This window comes from Natrix helvetica, assembly GCF_964273705.1.
Source record: "Natrix helvetica genome assembly, chromosome: 3".
Classification (NCBI taxonomy): Eukaryota; Metazoa; Chordata; class Lepidosauria; order Squamata; family Natricidae; genus Natrix; species Natrix helvetica.
In genome coordinates, this window is record NC_138549.1 from 130,032,420 (window position 1) to 130,044,499 (window position 12,080).

Genomic DNA, 12,080 nt, shown 5'->3' on the forward strand with positions numbered 1-12,080 from the left:
CCAACAATCTGGGCCCTCATTTTACCGACCTTAGAAGGATGGAAGGCTGAGTCAATCTTGAACCGGTCAGGATTGAACTCCTGGCTTTGGGCAAAGTTAGCAGACAATACTGAATTCTAACCACTGCGCTGCTACGACTCTGGGATAATCTCAACGTATGTACAAGAATGCTTTTGTTCATGTTCCTAAATACTGCCTCTTCTGTGCAATCAGAATTAAAGATGTAGGATTTGAGGAGAAATAAAATATGTTTGTTCATTATTGTTTTTCTAACAGTGTGAACAATCACCATTGAAAAGTCAAGCACTATCGAAGACCACTTTGAATCCTTTTAGGGACCTCACATGAAGCATTCTAAAATGAGGATTACAACACCAGTCCTAATCAGCCTCAAAGACAGGAAATAAAAGATATCTGAATTCCCATACCATCTGCACATTCCTACCCACAGTTCATAAGCAATGCTCCTGCTTTGTTTCCGTCTTCCTGCCTATCCTCTGCCATAGAAAAGACACTCAAAACATTAGACCATGGAAATGCAGTCATGAATTTGCTACTAAACCTTAAGACAACTTTTTCTCCTGCTAACACAAAGCTCTTATGTCTCCTTGGGCTGGCATGGGAAAACAGTTCTACAACCATGGCAAATTTCTCCCCTTGTACCATCCCTTGGGTGGAAAAGGATTATAATGAAGAAAATCTAAATAAAACATATTGAATTTGCTATTGGGGAGTAATTTAAAACACACTGTGCTGGACAAATGTCCTTTTTTTTAATACAGAGCTCCTTTCTTCATTTGAAGAGATGTCTAGTCAAAGTCTGACTTGAAAGTTAGGACTTCTAGGAAAGAAGAGAGGAAATTATTTATCAATAGTCAATACTCAGAGAGCAGCTGAAGAGGCAGATACTTGACTGGTCATAGTTTTGCCAGGTAAATTTAGATGAACTATATTTCTATTTAAATAATTGGAATTATTGGCTAATATGAACCAGTATCTATCCACCCACAGATACACATTCTAAACAAAACTATCTCATTTTAAAGAAATTAATTTCTTCTTTACCCATGTTTCCCTGAAAATAAGACAGGGTCTTATTTTCTTTTGACCCCCCTCGAAATAAGCACTTGGCCTTATCAGGGAGGTCTCATTATTTTTGAGGTGCAGGAGGCAGCGAGTGTGATCACCTCATGGTTTCTGCTGTGTTGCAATATTTTGGGGGAGGGTTTATTTTTGTGGGAAGTCTTATTTTAGTCCATGCTCTCAAAAGCCCAAAATTGGGCTTATTATCCGGGGAGGTCTTATTTTCATTAGGGTACTAATGATACATTATTGATCACAGGCTATACTGATGACTGCATTTAAGGCAAAGATCCTTTATGCATCTTTTCATCTCTTTGTATCTCCTATAGGCATGCGACAGAATCACTTTCATTGCTTCTTGAAGAACTCTTTTAGTTTTATATTTTAGTGACTTAATAAAATAAAAAGTTGGACTTGGAAGAAAATGTGCAGCTTTCCATGTATACTTTAGGGGAAAACAGACTACAGGCAGTCCTCAATTTATATCCATTCTTTTATTGACTGTTCGAAATTACAATGGCACTGGGGAAAAAAAGACTTTACAACTAGTCTTCACACAATTGTTACAGCATCTCATGGTCACAGGATCAAAATTTGAGTGTTTGGCAACCGGCAAGTATTTACAATGTTTGCCATACCCCAGGATCATTTGTGACCTTCCTAGCCGCCTTCTGACAAGCAAAGTCAGTGGAGGAAGCTGGATTCACTTAATGACCATGTGATTCATTTAACAACTGCAGTGACTTAACAATAGGGGCAAAAAATGAACCCTCAACTTACAACAATAATTATTGGCTGATGGCTATCACAACACTCATTTTCTTCCTTTATCATGCTTAGAGGCATTAGAATGACATTTTAAACTATTTACCCACAAATAGCCACACTTCCCCCAAATCTCACCATCCCAATGTGTGAGTAACACCTTCCAGAATTACCAGCCAACATTTGTCATTTTCATTTATTTCTTTCCCTTCTCATTTGATGTTGCATGCTGCCCAGAGTCCTTGGGGATTGGGGTGAGTTATAAATAATGAAAAATAATTGAACAATATTTTTATTTATTTTCAATGCAAAATCCACATCGCCACCAGATTAGAGCGAAGAGATGGAGAATACTTTAAACTCTTTTCTGCCAACCAATTAACCACCCATATTTTTGCAGCTGAAATCTGGTAGCCCCAGTAACGCAGTAATAGCTACAGGGTCCTACTCATTTCCCACCCCAAGAAGAACATTTCAGCTGTTCTCATTGCACAGTTGCAATGTTAGCATCAAGGCCGTCCTCAGCCAAATAAGCAGGTGGGTCTCTAAGCCCAGCAGGGCTGGCTTTTTACATGTTTAAAAAAGGGACATGGTATAGGGTTCCAGTTAAGAAGACACCCTGCTATTAAGAATGACCTGATGTGACCTTAAATGAGCCTTAAATGATCTAACAGCATGTTTGCTTAGCCCAGCAACGAACAGCTGGCATCTATCACAGCCTAAAGAACAAGGTTGGAAACACACACAGTTTCTCTGCTTTAAAAGATTTACAATTCCAGGCCTATTTACTTGCTTCCTATGCATTCTCTGGGAGTCTCCAAAGCAAGGTCAAGGTGGCCTGGGTCTGCCTTGCACTGGCCTGGGCATTGAGCCAATCCCACATGCAGGGACAAGCCTCCTCCCTCCCCCTTCTCATATAGCAGCTGCACACAGCAGGAGGCAAAACAGGAGTCTCCACCAAGAAAACATATATTAGAGCCGTTGGTTTACTTTGTACCAGGCATTTTATTTGGCCTCTTTTGCAACAGATAGCTAAAAAAAGAGACTGAATGCAAGAGAAAAAGCAATAGTCACCCTGAATAATAGCAAACCTCCAGCAAATCAGTCAGCCGTTGCAGCCCTCCGAAGTAGCTTGTTTCAAACCCTGTCCTGAGGAAGCTCCAGTGGCTCACCTGAACAGAACCAGAAAAGCTGCTGAGACTTTGCTTTTCACCCTGGTTCTTCTTGTATGGAGAAAATGCAAGAGGGGAGGTTGCTTTTTGAAGGAAGGTGGTGGAACAAAGAGGGATTTTTCAATCGAGGCATCTCACTTTTAAACTGCATTCATCCATGTTTATTGCCGTAGCCTTTCAGATTTGTTAGTTTGTATCACTTAACTTTAGGTCCAAAAGACTTTCATTGGTGTGGTTGTAGCTGTAATTAAGATGATAAAAGGGAACAGCAGTATTTTCTTTTACATGGATAGGTGGAACTTGGTTGCAGCAATGCCTGCACTTTCCTTAATAAAACAGAGGGGGGGAAATGTGCAGCAGCTATGCATAGTTTAAACCTTGGATTTGTTAAATAGGCTAATCTTGCATATGGCTGATGGTGATGGTTATCCAGTCCCTCAATCCGGGCCAATGACAGTAGGGAAAGTAGATGACCATACCAGGGAGCGAGAATAGCTCTTGCTGGGCTTGAAAATCAGAATAGTGCTTTGAAGGGAAGTGCTTTCTATTGCTTACCATTAATCAGCAAATTCTTTGTAAGTGTAGCAGAAAAGGAAGAAACTAGTCAACAGTGACAGAATTATGATACCTTTTATTCTCATATTAGATGATGTCAATCATAATATCATTGTGATTGACATTATTGTCACTTTGCCTCAGGGGTCTGAAGATGGTGTAATCATTCAAAGCACTCCTTGTTCCAAGTTTTCCTCAAACACCCTCTGAAGGAGGTTGGACAAGAGAGAACAACTGCCTCAGTCATAAATGAGGCCACCTTGTCAACTGCCTAATGTCTTCTCCTACAGTCTGCTTCCAAATGTCATAAAGTAAGAAATGAAGTCTGGATGCGCATGAATAAAGTACAGGGATGCACTATAACAGCGAGCATATTAAATCTCGCTATCAATTCTTCTCCTTGGTGGCCAGTCTTCTTCAGGAATCTCTAGGAAGGTTGCAAAATGTTTATCAATAACTGTAGCTGCTAGAAACCATCTGGTTATGTAATGGAATGTCTGGATGACCTTGGGAAATGAGAGAAAGAAATGCTGCCTAGGAAACAATCAGACAAGAAAGGCTGAAGCCCCCAAACTTAAAGGCCTGCAGTAATGGATCAAGCAATTAAAAGTGGTGGTGGGACGTTTGTAAATTCTGAGGTAAGGAACAATGGCCCTTTTATGATTTGTGGGTGGCTGGCTGAGGAATTCTGGGACTTGAAGTCTACAAGTCATAAAAGGGCCATCGTTCCCCACCTCTGGTATATTCAGACTTGTAAGATTCTGTTAATATAGCCTCAAAATAAAGTAGAATTAGTTTCTCAAATGGTGTTTCCTGTCTGGTTTACTATGTAAGGCTGACATCAATCTTGCAAGTCTGAAAGAGCAAACTTCCCTTTAAAAAAATCTTTATATTCTTCTCACCTATACTCTTCTATTCCTTCTATATAGCAAAGGGTGAGCATAATTATAATTATTTGAATTTATTAGCTGCCATATTATTTTCTTTACTGAGGTATGATGGAAAAAGTATGATTGAAGCTTACATTTTTGGAAGCATAAATACAAGAGACAATGCATTTTTTAGCATATATAAGCATTTAATTAGATTGGAATTCAAGGACTCACATGCAAAATTAAAATCTAAATTTGTAAAATAAACACTTTTTAGTTTAGGACTATGCAAGGAGCCCCATAAATAATGGTTGATATGAATGACCACATATGTCATGTTTCCAAATGACCTATACATTAAAGGTCCTATAATCAAATTATTTATTCATGACCTGTACAAGTAAAACATACCCAGGATCATATACTATTTAGCTGGCTATTGTTTACATGTTTGCATAATTCAAAACAAGAAGCACCATGAGAATCCGCAAAGGAGAATATATCTGTACTACAAATCTAGAACTTAAAAATGAAAACTGCAATGGGATATAACACAAAGTGATCGACTTTTTTGCTTCTAATTCTGCCCTTCCTATTTTATTAACCTGAATTTATTCTACAAATTCTGGATAAAAGTATAAAGTTTGCTTCAGGTAAATATTATGACTCTGTTTACTTGATTCAGTGCAAACATTTCATAGTATGTTTACCCATAAACCTTTGACCACATAAGTAGGAAATGATTGCAGAAAAATAGGCAGCACATGATTATTATCAACAGTTGTTTGGAGCCAATTTTTTAAATCTTTGATGGACAGAATAGATTTGTATGCAAAATTTCTAAAATTACAGTGAAAGCTGCAATACGCAGATAAAGAAGTCATATAAAAAAGTGGTATACATGCAATGCCTTTTGTTACATCAATTTGTAAGATCTTAAATATGTAAACTATCAAGTTCTCAATAACTTTTTATGTTATACAACAGTAAACAAACTATCATCCCAAGTTATTTAGGTTAGGAATAAAGATTTGTGCTGCGGTGGAAGAAGAAAATGAGTGGATTTGCACACTTGGGAGTCTGCAAATTGTGACAGTCCTGACAGAATAAAGGACTCATCTGCTGGCTTGATTAGTGAAATGGGTTTGACTTCATAGAACTTTCCCACAGGGCACTTACTGTACACAAGGTCCTTGTAGGTGGAACACTGAATCCTCTAAGAAAATTTTGGACAACAGTACTTTTAACTAAATGAACTGGGGATATAATGGCAAGAGCTATAATTTAAGCACTTTAAAAAGTAAGTGATTTATTACTTTAGAGAATACCCTGAGCTCAGGTTCATAAAGCACATGTTTTGTTTGGAGAAAGTCCTGGATTTTATGCCTTTAATCTCTAGTTTTAAAAGTTTTAAAAGTGTCTGTTGCAATTTATATGGTTTTTGAACAAATAAAATACAAAAACCACACAAAACGGTTTCTTCTATATTGTAGTATCTCTTGTCCCATCTTTTACGTTTATGATTTTTTAAATATATTTCTTCATTACTTACATATACACTACCTGATGTAGTAATTAAATGGTGTGCAACAAGTTGGGTTCTAGCCTTTCATTAGGCACAAAAGCTGGGAGACTTAGGGGCCAATCGCTCCCTCTTAGGCTTTGCAACATGGTTGATAAACAAACTCTCCTTATATAATGCATTGGTAGCTTCATTGAAAGAACTAGACAATAGCAAGTGAGGGGCAAAAAACCAAACTCTGATACCATGGAGAAATGCTAAGGAAAAGTAACAACTTTCTAATGACAAGTCTTCTCATATTTCCATACAAATTACACCCACAATGAGAAGGAAGGAAAAACAAACGATTCTTTACCTGGTTGAATATTTCATTCGCCCCCCCAAATTCTTATTTGAAATTATGCAAATGTCCTAATTAAGGCAACTGCTGTTTTCATATCAATTGCCTACAAGAAACATAGGGATAGGAATGCATTATTATTCCCTTCATCTCTAAAGACTGTTACGTGTTGCATGGCATCTACCTTTGATATGAAAAATATTAGGATTTTTTTAAATCAATAAAGAACCTCAGAATGAATACTTCATACATTTGCCTGAAACCTGACTGCTTTGGGCTCTTGTGTCAAGCTCCACTAGGCAGACCAGACTAGGAAAGCTAAAACTATTTTTTGAGATTGGCTATAATAGAATATTGCAATTATGCTGTATCTTCCTGTCATGTCCCCACTGGAGCCTGAATCTGTGGATGACAAGGAGCTGGAGGAGACCAAGGGAGTGGCTTTGTTGGCATGTGGGGAGGAGGCAGGTCAAGGGCCCTCAGGAGTGGGATAGCTTGCTAGCAGGGAGGAACAGGGGCAGGATAACCAAGAGAGGGCAAGCAGTGGAATTGAAGAGCAATCGAGATCAGGCAATGAGCAATGACCATCCCGTCCTGATCCATGAGCATGGAGAGTGGAGGCAGGAACAGCGCAGGGTGACCAGATGACTTTGGAGAGCGCCACGCTCCTCTTCACAAGGCACATCTCGGGACCGAGATTTAAGGAGACACCGTCAGGAACAAATGCTGATTTCAGTGTTGTATGTGCTGTTGCTGACATTTGGAGTTTCCTTGACTTCTTGCTTTATTTCTTGCTTCCTGGATTATTTTCTTGTTCCTTTGCTTCCTGAAACCATTGCTGTGTTCCTTTGCTTCCTGACTTATTCCCACGCCCCACTAGATTTCTTGCTTTGCCGCTTTGCTTGTGAGCCATTGTGCTCTGTGTTTTACAGAGCTGCTGGAGATGTGTGTGCGTGTTACCACTTTGCTCTGGGACTTGCATAAACGTGGGAGCGTTTGGGGGAAAGTTGGAGCAATAAAAGGGCAATTTGAACTATCAGCTGACTGTGTTGCCTCTGTGCCTTGCCCCGGGTCATCACACTCCCTTTCTTTCTACTTCAACGAATTAGGGAAGCATCTGCCTAAACCACCACCAAATATTATCTTATTCTGGAGTTAAGGAATTTAGTTAGTATTTAGTTAAGTAAATAATCTAGTGTTTTGTCCGTTTTGTCCTGTTCCCATTTTTAATTTTTGTAGCTCCAGTATGTTCCTTAAACTTCAAACATGGCTTTTGACTTGAGAGAAATTGTGCGTATGTGGACTGAATGTAGCTTCTGTTGACCATTGCAATGAAACTAAACCCACCCTCTCTAACATGCAGTCAGGGCATTTTTCAACCAGATCTGTTTCTTTGTGCAAAGGCAACTGCCAAGGAAGGGAAAGGTTAGTATGATGAACAAGCAAAAAATTTGCAACACATATCATATAGCATTGCACTATGAAGTTTCCAAAGGTTCTGCTCATCCACTATGATCTGATGGTGTGGGCAATTCCCTCAATTTAATAATGTCATCCATCAGAACCCAAGAAGTGCGTGTTCAATCTACAGGACATAATTTTTTTCTATATGCATTCCTAAACCCCAATTGCTTAATTCCAAGGGATTTCTATAATTTAGTACTGGATTTCTTGATATTCATTTAAATGTAGTATGGGCACATGAAGATTTTAGAGCAAATATTACAACATACCCACAAAGCATCATGTGCCAAGCCATTTAATCCCCCCTTGCTTAGCTCAGAGTCTATCAAATATGTAAGAGTATGTCTTAAACAATGAATAGAAAGTTCACTGTCAGATGTAAAACAGAAGGTGATTCAGTCAGATGTAGCTTTCAAATGTCAGATTTGCAGTTTCATAAACCTAGCTCTGATTTGAAACTTCCAGCAACAGTTCTCAAGATTTGTTTTCCCAGGATCAGACACACTGCATCTTAGGGATTAGCTAAAGATCTGGCCAAACTCTTACATATTATTTTTGAGAACTCCTCAAGAACTGTTGTAGTGTTGAGTGAAAGAACACAGCAAATATTTCTATCCTCCAGAGAAGAGACAATGAAAGATCCGGCAAACCACAAGCATCTAAGAGGATTCTAGAGTGTATCACAGAGATTGATCCCTAAGCACTTTGACAACATGGTAATTATAAGAAGTCAACGTGGGTTTGTCGAGGAAATATTTGGTTCTAGCCACTCCTCATGAATACCTGCAATAAATCTGCAATAAACCTGTCCTTAAGAGAAGGGATTTACCCCTCAGAAATATGCACTTCTGGGGTTTGGTATCAGCTGCTATTGGGGAGAGGAGGAGGAAAAGGACTAATGATTTTAATGATTTTAACAGCAACCAGAGGCAATTTTGTGGGTTAACTGGCCATGAGTAGGGCCGGATTTCCCTATAGGCTCACTAGGCTTCAGCCTAGGGCCTCAAGATCAAGAGGGCCCTTTTATTTTTATTTATTATCCGTGCCACATTTTTTATAAAGGTTAGTACCAATTACAACATTTCATTTAATATATTGATATATATCACAGTAATGATGTATTTTATTATCTCTCATGTAATTTACAAACTTAAAAATGGGAGGTGAAAGGGCCCCATAAGTGGAATAGCCTAGGGCCTCTTTTCATCTAAATCTGGCCCTGGCCATGAGACTTTGTATTTGCAGTTAAGGACAGCAACCACTGTCTTTATCATTTCTATACAGTAGGGTTGGCTTACTGAATTCTTGAATCCCAGGCTCCAATTTACTGCTGACATTTTCATGGATTATGTCTGAAGAAACATCAGTTCATCTTCCCTAATTCAATGGGGGTTGCAGCAGTCTAGCCACCATGAGTCTTTCTCAGGTCATTATTGGCCTGATATGCGCCTGGTCACACTTTAAACTACGTCTTTGCCTCAAGGAAGATGTAATTCTAAATCACTCTTGCATTGCTATGAACTTGATTAGTTCTTCCCATCTCTGTGGATGGGGAGAGAGGACCCATTTGATTGGTCTAGCCCAATGATCTAATGGATCCATTTAGTTTCCAAAGGGCACTTTGGGTTCCTCCTATAACTGTGTAAGGCAATTCTGCCGAGATATTTGTTGTCCTCTAGGACTTGAAGGTAGTAGCAACCATGGACAGGGTTGCACCTAAGCAGTTTCTTATCGTTTATTGATGTTGGGGTGCTTAATAAATGTATTTAAAGAAATGCCTTGTCTCTAGCTGTTTCTGCCTATGTCATGTGTTCAGGTACAGCAAGTGTGTTCCAGGTCCCATTAATTAAAAGTTGTCATTATACCACCTAGGAAGTCTTAAGAGATTGATATAGGTCCTAAAGCTAGTGTGTCTATAGAACTCCTGCCAAGTTGTTTCTGGATGTTATTTATGTGACTTTGTCAGAGCAGTCATTTCTTTTTAAATTAATTATTATTTTAAATAAAGTAAGGTGCCTGGGTGTTTTTCTGAGTCAGGTTGTCTCAAAATAAAGCTAATGAATATTTGGGACTTCAAGTCATAGAAGCCTGCATAAATCTTACTATTTTCAGATCTCTCATCTGCAAAAATCACAAGTGATGAGGGGAAAAGGGAATTATTTTATTAATTTAAATGAATTTAGCCAGAGTTGCTGGGAATCTCTTGCAAAGATTATAAAGCGAAGGATTGTATTACCTTCAAAACCAAAACTCAATAAATTCATCAACAGATCATCATTTATGTAGTTTACCAAGAAATTTGCTTCAGATGTTGGTTTGGTCAATCAGTAAATGGAAGTTCAATTTTATTTCACAGTTTGAATACAAAGGCAATTTAGTCTTTTGAGATCTTTGCAGATGGGAAGAAAGCAATACATTCAGTGCTATTCCACAAAAATTAGAACAGTTCCCACAACCACAATAGCCTCATTCATCCCTTTTTGTATGGTTGGAGAAGCAAGAAAGGCTGGCAGATGATGCTAATTGCCTGGCACAACTACTGATAGCCTTAACACTAACCCTCTGGACTTATCATATGTTGCATTGGAATATCATACTACTACTACAAGCATCTGTGATGTCAGGCTGGCCACATAACTTCTGATACCACTGGCTCAATGGCTTTGAAATGGAGATGAGAACTGCTCCACTGACTAGTAGGATAAAATCCACAGGGACTACTTTACCTTTTACTTTACACCTAGAATTTCTAGTAGAAATTCCAAATATCCAGCCCAAACTATGGAAGAAAACTATGCTAACACGACAAAGATAAATCACTGTAATCTGTAAACAAATGTTGCTGCCATAAGACCTGGAAAAAAAAGAGATAATATGAAAGTTCAGTGTATGTTATAATCAATTGTTTGTATTTAAGTAGGATTTCAGCCTCATTAGTGAGAAAAATTATTTGAACAATTTTGGATCTTCCCCTTTGTCCTTTTACTCTCCCTTTTCCTGGGTAATTCATATGCAGAGGCTCAAATTACTACCAGCAAGAACCTGGAGAGACATACCCTGAGATCTGCATTTGGCTTTGTGTTTAAAACTATGCCTTTTTTGTTTGAGGTTTTTTCCCCTCTAAGTATCCATAATTAATAAATTTAGGATCAAGAAAATGTTTAGTGAGATGAACAGCATCATGCTAGTTACATAATTAGAAACTTTTCTGTCTGGTTCAGTGATTGGCTTTGCAATCTGTCATCTAATGTTAGTTAATGAGTACTGGAGAAAATCTCACAAATTTAGTGGCATCCTGAAATAATCTCTTCTGGTTTTCTTGGAATTGATTCATATTTTCAATATTACAGAATGAAATACATTGGGGGCAGATAACATGAAATTATCAAAAATGAAAGGATCATTTCAAATGTGAACTAAAAACCTGTAGAAGAGCTGGGAATCTTATATGCCAAATGTGCCTATTCAAAGGATACACTCTAAATTCTGGAGTGTAAGAAGTTGGATACTTTTTAGCAAGCAGCAGCTGCCCACTTCAAATAGTAAAGTGAGAATTACAGTTCTTAATCCCAGAGACATTTTTTTCAGATAACCCAACAATTTCATGTGTTGAACAAAGCTACATATTTTATTCTCATGTCCTGGTAATCAAAGTTTTATGGTACATATAGTACTAAGACAAGACAAGAAAAAAAGTGGCCTTTGTGATACAGCAGAGTCCTTTAGAAATCCCAAAACACTCTGCTGAACAGAATAAATGTTTTTTTTTAAAGGACAAACGAGTTAATGAGATTTGATTTGTCTAGGACTTATTTGTCTAGGACTGACGCTACAGACACATTTGCTTTTTAAATAAAAAAACATAATGAAACTTAACCCACTGCAGAAAGAAAGAACTATATTGGAACAAGAATTTTACTTCCTAAGGCTCTGAGATTCTAAGAGTTTCTACCCAAATTTCACATGCATCTTTACAATATCAGTGTTTCTACTACTTCTACATCTGCATGAAATTGCTCCCAAAGCAAATGATCTTTTTCAGATTTGTACGCAAAGGATTGGATACATATGACATTCAGAAACACTTTATTGTCTAAAGAACTAGTCTATAAAACTAAAAGTTGATATTACGTAAGATATTACACCAAACAATTGTTTCAATAGCTCCAACAGCAAGTGACTGCATGCTCTTAGTTATAGGCACCTACTTATGCAAGCAAGCACATCCATCATCTAAACAATGCTACATGCTTAAAATTATGTCTAGCAGATTGTGCAACATCAAGGCAGATTGAAACAATGAGCAA

The 12,080-nt window shown here is 38.0% G+C and overlaps 1 protein-coding gene across 1 annotated transcript in view; it reads right to left on the minus strand.

The window, feature by feature from the left end:
• Positions 1–10,057: 10,057 nt before the first annotated feature.
• The window catches only part of NUCKS1 (nuclear casein kinase and cyclin dependent kinase substrate 1), a 36,817-nt gene continuing 34,794 nt past the window's right edge, over positions 10,058–12,080 (minus strand). Inside the window, exon 9 of the mRNA XM_081948330.1 lies at positions 10,058–10,627. The gene's annotated coding sequence lies outside the window, so the exon portion shown is untranslated. The remainder of the gene's footprint in view (positions 10,628–12,080) is intronic.